The sequence below is a fragment of the Galeopterus variegatus genome, unplaced genomic scaffold, assembly GCF_000696425.1.
Source record: "Galeopterus variegatus unplaced genomic scaffold, G_variegatus-3.0.2 Scaffold75, whole genome shotgun sequence".
In the NCBI taxonomy this organism is placed as follows: Eukaryota; Metazoa; Chordata; class Mammalia; order Dermoptera; family Cynocephalidae; genus Galeopterus; species Galeopterus variegatus.
In genome coordinates this window covers 657,216-673,789 of record NW_007726186.1, presented here as the reverse complement: position 1 = coordinate 673,789, position 16,574 = coordinate 657,216, and the positions used below count along the sequence as shown (strand labels likewise).

General features: G+C 44.4%; 1 protein-coding gene across 2 annotated transcripts in view; it reads right to left on the bottom strand.

Moving 5' to 3' along the window:
- IGF1R (insulin-like growth factor 1 receptor) overlaps positions 1 to 16,574 on the bottom strand; it is a 284,737-nt gene that overhangs the window by 230,441 nt on the left and 37,722 nt on the right. The gene's annotated exons all lie outside the window — the stretch shown is intronic.

Sequence of the window (16,574 nt, the reverse complement as noted above, 5' to 3'; positions counted from 1 at the left end):
AAAAGACTGTCTCCATTAAATGTGCAAGCTAAAGCCTAGAGCCCAGGGTTGTATGCAAGGTCAGAGTTGCAACCCAGGCCTTCTTAACGGCACAGCTGTCAGGCTGCAAGCTCGCCATACCTTCTGCAGAGCACCAGCTCCCTATGCCTCAACAAAAGCTCAGAAGCCAAGTACCCACAACTTACTACTGCATCCAGCCTGAAGGACACCCAACAATAGTCTACACTGGAGAAGTCAGCAGGACCAGAAAAGTGGGGACTCAAAGAGACATGCTGCCATGTTTCCTGCCACCGCCTGACACAGGCAGGTGGCTTTGTGTACTCCCCCTATGCTGCATGAATGTAGACATAAAAACTACTTAACAGAAAGATAAAAAATGTGATTTTTTAATAAACAAAAGAGGCATACAATACCAACCTTAATACATATTTTATTAATCAATAAAGCATGCCTCCTATAGAAAGGGTAGGTAATAGATAGCAAAAAGTAAAAATAATCAAGGATCTCAACATCCAAAAAATAAATGTTAATACTACCTATACCAATGATCCTTTCTCTTTAGTTTAAGATGAATGAAATCATGTAATAATATAGTACTTATAAACATACTTCCTTCTCTTAATATGAACATTTTATCGAGTCAATAAATATCCTTCTACATCATTTTAAGGAGATAGTAACACTAGAGTACGAATATATACCATAATTTCTTTTTAACCAATCCCTTATTGTTGGACATTTAGATTATCCTCCTGTGTTGCACACTATAAACAACACCCCAGTAAACATTCTTGGCAGATATCCAAGACTATTTTCTTAAGATAAATCCCTACAAGTGGAATGGTTGGGCCACTGCATTTGAAGATTTTAAAATCTTTTGCTAAAATGGCCTAATACTGGAAGACTTTGTTTTATTTTTGAAATTCTAGGCATACACTGCAAAAACAAAAACAAGTAAACCTTGGTTACCATCCCTTCTTAGAATTTAAGAATCCCCAACCCCACTAATGAGGCTTTGCACACAGTGAAGTCTTCTTATTGATGTAACTCATTAATTTTTGAAGCACCCAACATGCATGACACCGTGAGAGATACAAAGAAGTAGCACCCTGCTCTCTGGGGAGGCTCTTGGTGAAGGCCAGGAGTTGAGACCCATGATAAGCAACTGTCATACGAGACAGGAGGTAGCCAGTTGTGTGCACAGTGCAAGCGCACTCCCATGTGAACTGAACTTAAGCATGACAGACGAGAGGTGGCACGGGAGTTTGGCTGGCTCTTGAAGAGTGAGTGGGATTTAAAACATAGTGTTCCAGAGGCCAGAGACAAGGCAGCAGATCTGATGGTCAGGGATGCAGAGCAGGCAGATGAGTCTGGTAGAGCCCATGTCATAAAGGACCATACATGAGGACAAGAACCTTCATCTCATAGGAATGAGGCCTCTCTCAAGGCTCTTGAATGGGAAAGAAGCCCAAGCAAGGCATTTTGGAGGACAGAATCAAAGCTGAGTAGAGAAGTCCTTCTGGGCATTACAGTCACAGGAGGGAAGTGAGCAGAGACAGTGGGAGGGGGAGCGGAGGGATCGAGAGGGGTCAAGAGGGGGCAGAACTTCAGAACCTAGAATGTGAAACCTCATTTGGTCCAACTTCCTTGTTTACTGATGGAAAAATGTCACCCCTAAGACAGAAGAGAATGGGAGCAACCAGCACCTAGAAACACCCATGTGCCAGATAGAGGCTGTGCTAGAAGCTTGTGATGGGTCATTTTGTTTCACCTCATGGTACTCCCAACAATGCCTCATGCCAGGTCACATCATCATTTTGAAGGCGAGGAAACAGAGTTGGAGAAATCAAGTCATTCACACAAGGTCACATACACAAGACACTGACCCCTTCACAGTAAAACTTGACACAAGGTTTGTCAATAGTCCAGCTCTCAGCACCCTCACCTCCTGCCTGCCTCCACCCACTTCAACTGAGATACTGTCCCCAAAGTGACACCAAACATCTTTCAGCAAAGCCCCCAACAACTGCCACAGCCAACAGCAGTCCCCTGCCTTCATGGTATCTGGCTGCTGCCTGCTCTAGGGTTCCCTGATGCCACACACCCATGGCTGCTCCCTCCTTCTTCCTGACCTCTAAATGCAGGTCACTGTCCACAGCCTTCTCCTTGCTCTGTCATCTCACCCAGACAAGTGGCCTCCTGTGCCACCCACTTGCTGGATGACTCCACGATGCATGTCACTGGCCCAGACGCCTCTGAGCTCTAGAGTAGTACACACATCTGCCTCCTCCACAACTCCCCTGCAACGTCCTTCCCCCTCATCATCCACCCTGCAAGCTTCCACATCATGGCCAATGACACTCCAATTCTCTGAATTGCTCATGTCAAAAATCAAAGTTCACTCCTCACCCTCTTCTCCCCTCACATCGCACATGTCCAGTCCAGCAACAAGTTCTCTGGGCTCCAGCTCCCAAGCCTGCAGGAAATCTTGTTGTTCTTTCCACAATTACGTTCCCCCTCCCCTTACTCCTTTTTGTGCCATTCACTGTTCCTCGACCCATTTTGCTTCCCTCTCAGGCCATGTCTACTTGCTTCATACCCCAGCTCTCCCCCTCCAATCACTCCCACCACAATGGCAGCTCCAGGAGGACAGGGAATTATTTTCTATTTAGTTCACAATTACATCTCCAGTGCCTAAAACAGTACCTGGAGCACGGTAGACACATCACATAACACGCGTGTAGAACAAACAAATCTCACCACGTGTGTATCTTCACTGTGCTAACTCTGATCTGAGCTGCTGTCATCTCCAGACTGAATCACCACCAACACTTTTCCCACAACCCCCCCCCCCCCAATGCCATCTCTGACCCAGCACCAGGCCGACAGACTCTACAGGAGCTCGTCCCCGCCTATTTCTCCCTCATCGTCTAGCATGTTCTTCTTGCTTAGCACACTGTGGCCACCACCCTCCAAAATGCCAAGCTCCCTCTGTCCTCATACCCCACTGCCTGGAACAAGTTCCCCTCTTCACATGGCTGTCCCTGTTCTCTCGTCACATGGGTCTCAATTCAAATGTCACCTCCTCAGAGCTTTGCCCAAACACCTGAGCTGCAACAGTTCCCCCATCTGTCCCCAACTCCTCCTCCCTCCCTCCTCCACCTCTCATTTCTCTATTTCATCTTCACCCAGCTTCAGGTCAGTGTTAATTAATGTCACTGAGTACTAAGGGTATTAAGTCTTTTATGGGAGGTGGGTGCTTTTGCTTTTTTCCTATGCCCAGCGTGAAAATTCGTATTCTTTCTACACCTTTAAAATTAAGTATATTAATTTGCTCTTAAACAATAAACAGAAGTTTTTACAGAGGAATACCTGAATTCAATCCATTATTGCATTCAACATGTGTTCAATCATGTTATAAAGTATTCGGTATCATTTCCGAAGTATTATTTGCTATCATTTCCAAAAGATCACAAAAATTCAGTACCCAGTGAAAGAGCGTGGTCACATAATTGAAGTGCGCTGAACTTTCAGACTACAATCAAAATGCAGACAGCAAGGAAGATCTGCTTCCATTCACCATCTGGCTCCCCTCCACGGCCAGCGCAGACCACTCAGTTAACGGAAGCCACGGTACAGAGCTGGATCTAGCACCCCCTTCAAATGAAAGAGCAGTCTCCACACTTGACACATTTTTCTGCATTTACAGAAGAAAAGAAAAAAAGTAGGAAGAAACTACCCACTTATTCCGGAAGAGAAGACAAGGCCTAAGCCACAAAGTGCGAGGCAGGGCCCGGGAACCAGCTGTTTTAGATTCTGTGACTGACAGTGTTGGTCTTTGGGGTGTTTTGTGATAGAAACAGAAAAAAATGAAAACCAAGCTGGACCATGAATGATAGCACAATGTTCAAAAGGCACAAGCCACAAATGGGAAAGAGAATGCAACATGCTTCATTTGTGCTGTGAAATGACACATAAATATCCAATACAGTGCACGAAGAAGAGACACACCCTTTGCTACTACTCATTGATGATTAAAAGCAAATTGCAAAATACCATTTCTCTCTTTTCAAAGCAATAGTTATTGGCATGATCCAAAAAAAAAAAAAAAAAAAACCCCAAAACCTTTGAAAGGTGAGATCCCAGACCAGCTAGTAAAGAATAATGGAAGCGTATGGAAATGAAGGCAAGCAGGGAGAAAGGACGGAGCTGGAAGGTGGGTACAGTGGGCCTTGGCAGCAGTCACCCAAGCCAATGACAGCAGAACCAAAACAGATGGAGTCCACCCATGCACAGGAGTGCTGGAAGGCATGGGGGGAGATGGGAGGGGTGATCGGCAGCCTGGTACTTGGGGTAAAATTCACTTCCCCTAAGATACCATTTTAAATAAAGCCTTTCTAATTGAAAGTAACTCTATTCCCTTGGGCCGGCCCGGTGGCGCACTGCTACAGTGCGCCGCTTGGGAAGTGCGGCGGCACTCCCACCGAGGGTTCGGATCCCATATACAGACCGGTTCCCGCTCACTGGCTGAGCGAGGTGTGGGAGCAACACCGTGGGTTGCGATCCCGTTGCCGGTCCCGGTCCGGTACGGGCGCGACACTGAGGGTTGCGATCCGTTGCCGGTCACGAAAAAAAACAAAAATGAAAAAAAAAAAAAAAGAAAGTAATTCTATTCCCAAAAAACTCCTAGGTATTTTTATAAAAGACCAAGAGGCAGAATTTCTGCTCTAAGAACTTAAGTGAATGGTATAAACAAGCTATACATATTTGGGAAATAAATCCCTAAGAAGTGCTAATATGAAAAGGGCTAATGAACAGCATTTGGCTGAGAAAATCTTCCAAAGCTACGTTACCTAAGTATTTGGAAGACGATACAAGAAACACAATTACATGGTTATTAAATGTTCTACATCAGACACAACTTTGGGGTCCTAGAAAAAGAAAAATGGGATCTGGGTCTGCATCCTGAATGCCATTTATTGGCTCCTGCCCTTAAGTGGACATGTCCCATCTCTAAGGCTCATTTTACTGACCTACAAAATGGGCTGCTACTACCTACTCCACAGAAGCTGTCAAAAGGATCAGATGAATGTTTTTGTGTTACCATCCACAGTAACTAGCTTTAGGTGATGTCACTACATACATTAAAGATTAATGAAAATATCTATCCATTTTGTTGCACCAATCTAAATATTACTAATGTACCAAAGGGGAGGAAAGTTACAAAATAACTGACTACCATTCTGTCAACAATTCCATTAAAGAATATCATAAGTAGTTATCCACTTGTTTTCAACTTCAATCAACTCTTCCTTAAAAATATGTGATAGTTTTAGTGATATCAGAAAGCATAATTAACACTTTTACTATATGTATACAGGCAAATAATGTAGGTAAAACATTAGTGAGCCAACTGCCATCTCTACTTCTAGTGGTTAAATGCAATGTAACAAAATCTTTGGGTTAATATAAGAAGCTTATTTTGTCTCAGTCAGTGGCTCACTACAATAATTCTTTACTTCTCTTAAAATGGATTTTCTGGAACCAATAACTTAGCACAACAAAAATGTATCTCTAGACACTACCACTCTAAAAGTAGAAATGATTTACTAGTAACTGGATTTTGCACAAGAGGAAGACAGTAACCACCCCTCCAGCAAACTAAATGAACTAAAAGTTTTAAATACATCAATGGTCAGGACTCTGGGAAGGCAGAGAAGGGGACCCAGGACTCCCTGTCTCTGAGGAGGTCAAGAGGAGGGGGTCTCTGAAGAGGGTAGGAAGGATGGATGAGAAGGGTCTTCCGAGGAAGGGCAAGGGGGAGGGTGCCCTGGCCAGAGGGAGGGGCACACACTGCGGAGGGAACTGGAGCTGACTTGCCTGGTGGCAGTTCAGGGGAACCCCGGGGTACAGCACATGTGGCAGGGAGAGGAACAAGAGCACAGCAAGATGGATGCTAGAAAGTGAACTGAGACAAGTGCTTAGGAGGCCAACTTCAGGGTGTACACTCCTCAGCATGTGTCAGAACCACTCAGAGAGCTTGTTAAAACATAAAGTGGTGAGGCCAGAAAATTTGTGTTTCTGATAAGTGCCCAGGTGATGCTGATCCTGCTGGTCTAGGAACCACCCTGAGAGACCCACTGCCCTAGGAAACAATCCCTTAACCCCTTCACTTGTCACTGCCCTCCACATCCACCTACATCTGCAATGTGATGCCAGTCAAGCCTATGCACTTGCATTTCTCAATCTGACCTTCACGCTACCAGAAAACCTCCAAGCAGTGCATGGAAGAAAAATGGGGTGGAGACAGTCTCCTTAGTACCACATGATCCTCCCACAGCTGCCAAAACTGCAGCCCTTGACCCTGCGCCCTTCAAGGTCTTGAGCACACCTCACTGAGCTCAGGGAAGAGGTAGCGTGGATTTCTTTAGGCCTCATCCTGCAATAGACTGCAACTAACCAAAACCTCAGAGATCGAGAGGGAGAGAAAAAAGACAATGTTATGATAACAAACACTACTGATACTGCAGAGTTTGTTATAGTAGAATTTTCTGTGTAAGTGTAAACATACACAATTCATGTTAAGCCTTTTATCTTCATGTGTCAATGAGAATGTGTTTATACTGTATATGCACATTTCTATTTCACACAGACAGCAGTCCCCACCACCTGACACATTCAGTAACTGAAGGCAATCATAAGAATGTAAGGGATATCCAGTACACAGGTGACTTTGAGAACAGAAACTAAAAACTAAGTGTAATCTGAATGTGCAAATTGTTCTTTACTGCCCCACATAAGAGTCACCTCTGTCATGCATATAAACAATTTTAAAATGCATGCACACATAAAATGCCATCCTGAAGGCTTGGAACATTAAAACAGTGTCACAATGTAGTAAAAAACTTACAAAGATGAGTGAGATGTTTATATTTTGCCATTCCAGTAAAGACATGGAAACTTTACCGGGAATTAATTCAAAGACTGCAGGGTACGCAAGCCCCAGTGTCCCCTCCACTTAAAGCCTCTGCAGCCAAACAGACTGGTGCAAATAAAACTTTATTTGCTTTAACTGAGGAGCAACAACTGTTTTCCTCAATCTTCATAAAAACATTACCCACTCTGACAGTTACTCCAAATGCCTTTCTGATCTTAAAATATCCAAAAGTACAACATTCTAAGTCTCTGTCTTTTAAAAACGTCCTTATAGGAGCCTACAATTCTAATTATTCACAGTTTCCGTGGATGGTCAAATTTTGATGAAGCAGCACATAGGGGCTGGATTCCCTTGGTTACACTCCCACCTACTAGCACACACTCTAGGGGTCCTCTCTGAGAGCCAGAGCTTCACCTCATTGTGAGGTTTCCCAGGGTGCAGACTGTCGAGTCACACACCCTCACCACCACCGAGGAGCCACCATGCAGAACAGACTGCACCCTGACCCTACAAACAGTAAGCTGCACAGCCAGAGGATGGCACTGTGGGGCCCTGGGGGAGCTTTGAGGTGCAGCCAAGTTGAGCAAGGCCTTCAGAGCAAGCGCCCTGCAAAAACACACTCCTTCTGCCTTCCTTTCCCCCCTTCATGATTTTTGATTTTCTGCTCAGAACCAGGCAACTGTTCTAAGTAAAAGTCAGCCCTGTGTCCCCCGTCCTCTTACTAGCTCCGTTTTATAGAACATGTTACATCATTCCAGTTACATTTCACACCCTCATTTCAAAAGCATTTTACTTTGCCCTATGATGCTCCAGTTTCCCTTAAGTGACCTGTACTCTTTTCAATTAGCCCTTTATCTTAATCAAGCTAATAATCAGTGTAGAAGTCCCACTCATCTGTTCCCCCTACCCTGTGATGTGATTCTTCACAGATGTGGTGTTAAAGTAGCCCCCTGGATTACCAGGGCTTTGCTGGAGAGGAAGGGCACCAGGCTAATACTCAGGTAACTCTGGGTTCCATCACGAACTACCCACCACATGGCCTGAGGTCAGTCATTACATCTCTCTGTGCCTCAGTTTCCTCATGATTCAGATGGAGGTTTGGGACTAAATGTATTCATTCTTCCAGCAAATATTTATAAAATGCCTACCATGTGCTAAGTGCTTCCCAGGTGCTGGAAAGTCAGCAGTGAACAAAACCAACATGTTCCTGCCTTCCTGGAGCAGCCAGCCCTGATGGACCCTGCATCCCATCTCACTCCATGTCCAATGGCCTGGAGTGGCACTGACACAGAGGCAATGCCATGGGCTTGATGCACATGCACTAATGAATCATTCCGTAACTACTATGAGAGCTGCCATACGAAACATGACAGGACATCGGATCTCAGATACCCAGAGAGGGCATCACCCTGAGGCAATCAAGCACTAACTGAAAGCTATATAGGCAGGAGCTCAGAGGAAGAACTACTGTGCAGGTGGGCTGCTGAGGTCAGAGGGACTGCATGGAGCTGGCCTCTAGGAGGGCAGGGATCTACACCACTGAGAAGAAAGGGAAGGGACGAGCCTTAGGGAGTGCAGGAAGGGGCAAGGCAAGCCAGGCCAGGGGGTACTAAAGGCAGGCCTGGGACAGAAGGTGCTCAAAAGGCCAAGGGGACAACCTCAGCTGGATGCAAAGCCTCGGTGCCCACAAAGCAATGGAAAGGAGTGGCCACTGACAGGTGTGTGGCATGAACATGATGCAAATACAGAGTGTGGGAATGGTCATTCTGACAGTGGTCAGCAACCAAACAAAATATAGGGGATGCACACCCAGTATTATTCAAAACAGTCAAAAGATGAGGGGCCGGCCCATGGCTCACTTGGGAGAGTGCGGTGCTGATAACACCAAGGCCACGGGTTCGGATCCCATATAGGGATGGCCGGTTAGCTCACTTGGGAGAGTGTGGTGCTGACAAAACAGTCAAAAGATGGAAAGAACCCAAGTGTACATCAGCAGACAAACAAAATGTGGTGTATCCATATGATAAAATATTAATCAGCCTTAAAAAGGAAGCAAAATCTGACACTTGATATGACGTGGATGAACCTTGAGGACATTATGCTAAGTGAAATAAGCCAGCCACAAAAGGATAAAAACCATATGATTCCACTCATATAAAGCACCTAGAGTAGTCGAATTCAGAGAGAAAGAAAATAGAATGGTGGTTACCAGAGCCTGAGGGAAAGAGGGAATGTGAGGTCAGTGTAGAGATTTAATGGGCACAGAGTTTCAGTCTTGCAAAATGAAAAGAGTTCTAGAGATTGGTTATAGAACAATGTGAATATACTCATAAACTGTACAGTTAAAGTGGTTAAGAAGGTAAATTTTAAGTTATATGTATTTTACCACAATAAAGTATAGAGGAAAGCGTTTGCTGCATTTTAACCTGCCGTCATGTGGGTCACACTAGTGTAAACACACAGTTGAAGGCTGGCTGTGCAGCCCATCCACCACTGAGAACTGAGGACAGCCCAGCTGGAAAGAAGGCAGGTTCAGCCACAGCTCTGCCACAGACAGAGCACACACAGGCCAGGCATTTAAAAACAGCACCCAAGCCAGGTGTGGCTGTGGGCCTACACCCAGCACCTCCAGAAATGTCCAGACACAAAGAGGGGGCCGCAGCAGGAGTCCACGCATCCTTACAGGCAGGCAGCAGTGGGGAAGGTGGGCAGCAGCAGTGGGGAAGGTGGGCAGAAGCTGAACCACCTGCAACCAATCGTCTTTGCAACCTTCACTGTGGCAGCACCACACCCTATTTCACCAATTTTTTTAACGCTGGGTGTTTGTGGGTGTTTTCTTTTACTATTTTTAATTGACACACAATAATTGTACATATTTATGAAGTACTAAGTGATATTTCAACACATGTATAAAATGTTTAATGATCAAATCAGGGTAATTAGCATATCCATCACCTCAAACATTTATCATTTCTTTGTGCTGGGAACATTCAAAACCTCTCTTCTAGGGCTGGCCCATTAGCTCAATTGGTTAGAGCACTGTGCTGTAACACCAAGGTCAGGGTTTGAATCTCATATTGGCCAGCTGACAAAAAAAGGGAAAAAAAGAGAAAACCTCTCTTCTAGCTATTAGAACATACACAATAAACTGTTAATTATAGTCACCCTACAGTGCTATGGAATACTAGAACTTCTTCCTCTTATCTAGCTTTAATTTTGTATCCATTACCAACCTCTCTCTATCCCACTCCCACTCCCTTTCCAATCCTCTAGCAACCACTATTCTACTATCTCTATGCAACCAACTTTCTTAGTTTCCACATATGAGTGAGGACATGCAGTATTTCTCTTTCTGTGCCTGGCTCATTGCACTTAATGTTCTCCAAGCTCATCCATATTGCCGCAAGTGACAGAATTTCACTCTTTTTTATAGGTAAATACTGTTCCATTATGTATATATACCACATTTTCTTCATCCAATCATCTGCTGATGGACACTTACATTGATTCCATATCGTGACTATTGTAAATAGAGCTGCAATAAACATGGGAGTGCAGATATCTCTTCGACATACTGCTTTCCTTTCCTTTGGATATATACCCAGTAGTGGGATTGCTAGATCATATGGTAGTTCTATTTTTAGTTTTTTGAGGAAGCTACATACTGTTTTTCAAAATGGTTGTACTAATTTACATTCCCACCAGCAGTGTACAAGGGTTCCCTAAAGCCAGCACATCTCTATCTCAACACAGCTCCTGCCTTGTAAAATGTGGTGGAGCAAAACAAGGAGGGTCAATCCTGGCTCCAGCCTGTCCTGAAGCCAAGCCATCCCTTTAGGGATCATGCCCACTCTTACAAAGGCCTTTGTATCTTCTACAACTTCTGCATTTACTATTCTGCTCTAACACCTCCAAATTCATCTCTCCCTACAAAGGGGGAGTATTTTTTCCACTTTATGCTGATCCATCCATCTGAAGGCCAGTCTGCATCCCTGACTCCTTCACTGAGGCATGCTGCAATTTTTACCATCACCAGATACCCTTGGCATTTAGGATTTCTCCATCTGCACCACAGAAGCCTCTGCTCACCAGTCCAGACAGTAACCCATGGAAGCCACTCCCAGCATCCTGCCAGGAGAGGATGTCTAAAACCAGTGCCCTTCCAGGTCTTGGCTCCCAAAAAAGGATCATCTAAATACTCTTCTCCCAAGCAGCTCAATCCTGCTCTGCTCCAGATAACATCCAATCATAGCTAACCTCCAAGCCACCTGGTAGTAACAGTCCATTACCTGCACTCCAGCAGTGTTATCAACCAAAGGCAGAAATAGAAGAAAAACACTGCTGCAAACAGAAACCCTAAACCATCACAAACCACACAGTAACTCTGGATTTAGAGATGTGTCTTTTTTCTTTCTTGGCATAAGAATTTTTTTTTAAGTGGTAGACTGCAGGAATACATACTTTGTCTACGGTGCCCTGCTGGTTAACAAGGTGAAGAAATATGAACTCATTTGAGTAGCTTGGTAAACGTGCAATTCACCTTCCAAAGTGTTGAGTAATGAATAGCCCAAGGAAGGTCTCTAGTGGAGGGCCAGAAGGCTCTTGAGTCCTGTATGTCTCAACATTTTTATCAATTACTTGAACAATTAGATAAAATGTTTATCTAATTCAAGGATGACAAGTTTCCAGGAGAGATGGCAAATACATTGGATGACAGAGTCAAGAGCTAAAAAGATCAACAGATTGGAACTGCAATAGAGAGGAAATAATGCTATTTGGACACTTGGGTGCAAAAAAAGAAATGCACAAATGTAGGAGGTGTGAAAAAGACTTAGGAGATTTAATTGGATATAATCTCTGTATGTGATGATGAGGTGTTGTGTCTGCCAAAAAAAAAAAAAAAAAAAAAAAAGGCAGGCGATCTTAGACCATTCCTAAGAGAGACTTCATAGAGTAAGGGGCCAGAGAAGAGGCCCCCAAAACTGGGTTTGTTTCTGTCTCCACATTTTAAAAGTCAGGAAAGCCAAAGGGAGAGCATCCAAGTGACAGCCAGGAAGGAAGAGGGACCAGAAATCCCGTCTACTGGGGAACGACTAAAGAAACAAGCAGGCGAGGGTCCCCAGGGAGGAGGGCAGGCAGGGCTCTATGTGACCCTGTTGGGGGAGGGGGACACAGACCTTGGACCAAAACAGAGTGAAATATTTGGGTTCCATATTAGAACACACAACTGGATATATCTGAAATCAGACTGGACTGCCTACACAGGTAATAAAGATTTCTGTGGAGGTGCCCATTTCTGAGATTTTATAAGCCTAACTTGATTTACTACTGATAACTCTTTGGGGGTATTATTTGCCCTGTTTTACAGCTAAGGAAAATGAGGGTCAAAAATGACGCAATGACCCACCTGGGATCCCTCAGTTATTAGGGGACAGTGTTGGGCTTAAATCTGGACAACTTCACACAACTCTGGAATAGAAAATGCTTCTTCAGAAGTATCTCTCAAAACTGATGAGGCTGCAACCACAAGGTGCAAATCACCAAAAGAGGGGTTCTCTCATGCACTGGGCACTCTGACCAAGGTGGGTACCTCATCTAAGGCTCCGAGGGTGGAAACCTCTCTCAACCCTCATGCCTCAAAGAAAGGCAACAAAGGAAGCTTATGAAAAGCTTTACAGAGCTTTACTTTACATTTCATAACGCACATGTAAATAGTCCCACTGACATGGTACAGAAAATTCTATTGTTTCAAACCTTACAGTCCACTGAAAAGCATGTACCGTTTCCACAAGTTAATCACGCCACAGAATGTCAAATTCTTGTTTTTGTTCACAACTCATGGGGAAAAAAATTAAGACAGAAAACACAGTCTAATCCAACTACAAGAACTCTTCCTGCACACACGATGTTCTCCTTGGAGGACAGAGATGGATCTCACAAATTTAGAACACGATACCTCAACTTCATCAGGCAACTGCCGCATGTCACTCCCCGTTTCTATTAAATTGCATTCCCTTCCTTATCTCAACTCTCAAATAGATAACCTTTTCTTCCTTGCTTAGACACAGCTCCAACTTTCCTCTGCAAGTCACGGGGAAGTCAGCCTCCTCGACCTTGACACACACATTCTTTATGTGATGCTGATATTCAGATCACACACCAAAAAATCTACATGTTATTCCATGGCAATTGAGAACTTCGTTTTTTTTGCTGTTCCAGTTGAGAACAACATCATTCTCAAGTTTATGGAGAACTCTGACAAGTGTGAGCAACCCTGGCCTTTAAGGCAAACCACTTAGTGAGGTGTTAGGGGCCAACCCGAGTCCGGCCAGCTCCTCTCACCAGGCCTTGCAGTCAAGAGGGCTCGGGGATGCTGGGCCAGGAGCACCGCAGGCTGAGGTCCCCCAAAAAAGCTAGGCTGCCACAACGACATAGCTCTAGGAAGGCGGCAGACTTCATGAAGCCACATAGCAGAACAACCGGGGGTGTCCAAGCCTACCCAAGGCTTGTTCTCACTGTGAAGGGTGACAGGCAGGCCCACTTGATGGACTGTCAAGGAGCATTAAAGACCCTGGCGTGGAACAGGTACACGAGAATAAGTGGTGGAGGGGGGTCTTTGAGGAGATACCTCACCCCCTAAGAACCCACCAATTTCATTTCCCTGCACCCTTACAGCCCAGCACAGACTGCATTAATTTGCTTAAAAGTCAAGGCATGGTACACCATGTAGACAAGAACAATTATGCTAAAAATAAAAAAAATACCCGGAGACATAAAAGTGTGTCAACTAAGTACAAAGGGAAAATGCAAATGCTCCCTGGTACCAGATAATGGACACGTTTCCAAATGATGACCAGAAATAAGACAGGTGCTGCTAAGGGGCCCATCATAAGCACACAGGGAGTTGAAATAGCCTTGAAGAATTCTACCCTCAACAGTAAGGAAACACAAAAAACAGAAGATGCTCCTTGGGAGGTAAAGATGGCCCAAAAAGCAGGCAGGCCCTGCGCTCAGAGCACCAGGGAGAGCAGAACCCAGACCCACTAAGCATCTGTGCACGTCCTCTACATTCTGCAGCAGGGAGGCAGGGCTTGCTGGACAGCAGCCACGCTCACCTGCTATGTGGACCACTCTTCCCAGGGACCTGCCCTGTAACAAAGCTCAAAGTACAGGATTATAGTCATCCTGTAAAGGAGAAAAACCTAAACAAAAGCCTCAAATCCCTACAATAGGGTAGGGACCCCTCCCTCTACATGGAGGTGGCACTGCTCATAGGCAGAGTCAATGCTCACCTGCCCATGGCCAACACCACCTCTACACCTGCTGCCTTCCACTCATCTTAGAGCCAGCCTCTGAGGCTTAAGGGGTCTCCCAGCCGCAGCATGGCAGCCCATAGTTGTGGGATGGCAAGTCAGGGGACAGCAAGGAAAGGCTGGAGGTGGGGGAGTGGGCCTGCTCCCCCACATCCCTGGGTTAGGGAACACACTGAGCATGCTCCACCAGCCCCTCACACTTTCTAGCCAACACCTTGGGTAAAGGACACAAGGGACAAAGGGACATGGAACAAAGCATTGGCAAAATGCAACCACCCTGGAGACTAAAGAGCCAGGGTCCCACACTGCTCCACCACTCATGCATCCCACCCAGGTCCACCCTAGTATGGAGGGGGGGTTACTTCTCCCTTCCCCAACGCCCTCCCCATAAATGTCCCCATACCATCAAGCAGTTCTCACCAATGTATTAGATGGAAAACAAAAGACTCGCACTAATTCCATTTTTAAAAGCTGGGGCTCATGATCAAAGACATATCTCAGGTAGGTGTTATGGGAAAAAGCTTTTAGAGAAAGGCTTTGAGTCTTTAAGGGTAGATCCCTATTTTGCCTCTGTTTTTATCAGAGCTTGATACTAAATAGATGTTTCCCAAATGTTGCTGGCGAGTCTGGTTCTCACCATCTTCTTATGCTAAGGTTCCCTGGGTATGGTAAATACACTTCCCACAACTACAGAAATGCGAAGTAAAATACAGATAGATGCTCCTCAACTTACAATGGGGTTATGTCCTGATAAAGCCATTGTAAGTTGGGGACCTTTTGTATCTTTAACTTACCAGATTTTCAAAAAATTGACAAACCTACTAACACCAAGTTTGAATGAGGAGGGGGCAACGAGGACTCTCCATTTTGGAGAGCAACATCTATCCAAAAATCAGAATCTCTGTAACTCTGACCCAGTAACTCTTCTTCAAGAGATCCAAGCCTCATTAAACACAGCACATAGATTTATGTAAAGGTATTCCCTAGAATCTGATTTATAAAATCAAAAACCAGGATAAATGTCCATCTTTTAAAGAAACTGCAAGGTCTCTTTACAGTGATCAATACACAGCAATTAAAAAGAACAGAACATCAGTATATAACTGATTTATTAAAGCCCTTACCAGTAAAGAAGCACAACACACACTACCTCAGCCAGGTGAGTTTACATTGCTGATGACAAGCCATGCTGACATTATGTACCCTTGATATGATGACACAGGAGGGCATTTCAGGTCTGAGTCTTCCTCCCTAAAACCCATAATCTCAGTATAACCATTAAAAAAAAAAAATCTGACAAACCAAGAGACATCCTGCAAAAAACCTGACCAGTGTTCTTTACAACCATCATGGTCCCCAAGGACGAGGCAAGCCTGAGACCACCATCACAGACCAGAGGCAGCTAAGGAAGACAGGATGTCTAAATTTAACGTGGTGTCCTGCATGGAATCCTGGACCAGGAAAGGAACACCGGGCAAAAACTGTGTTGAGTTTAGTCCATTAATAGTCATGGGCTACCGCTGGATCCTTAGTGGCAAATTTATCATGGTAATATAAGATGTTAACAAGACAAGAAACTGTTAAGGGGTATATGGGAACTGTCTACTATCCACTACTGTAAACCTAAAACTACTCTAAAAGAAATGTTTGGGAGAGAGAGAGAAAAAGAGCCTCAGGATAATACAGATCCTATTTATGTTAAAAAACAAAACTACCTGAGGGAGATGGAAGAGATTGGATAAGGGGCATATAGAATAAGTATGATTTATAACAATGAATATGCTAATAATAAATTTAAAAAATGACTCATAGCTCTGTGGCTTACTTTTCCCTTCACACTCAGAGACACACCCCCACCCCTGTTTACACAGGTGCACACGAACATGTGAAAAAACACATGGAAGGAGGCATGCTGACCTGTGACCTGCCAGTAGAACCTTCTGGGAGGGGAAGTGAACCCAGAGCAGCAGGGAGAGGAAGGATAAGCGATTGCCTTCTACTCTGTGATTCTGTATTGTTTTAATTTTCACAAGGAGCATACGTTCCTGTATTACTTGGATACTCAAAATCACTTTAAAAACAAAGATCACTCTGCTATTGGAAGAGATATTAAATCCAAAAAATCACAAACTGCAAATTTGTGTTTAAAAAACAACCAGGACATAACATGTTTGCTATGCACAGGGAGCAGGAGCAAAGCTCACCTTTGGGAAGCAGGGTGGGAGGAGGAAGAGTCAAAGGAGAGAAGAGTAGGAGGGTGCTTGGTACTTTTACTCCTTACCTTTTTTTTTTTTTTTTTTTTTTTTTTTTTTTTTTTTTTTCTT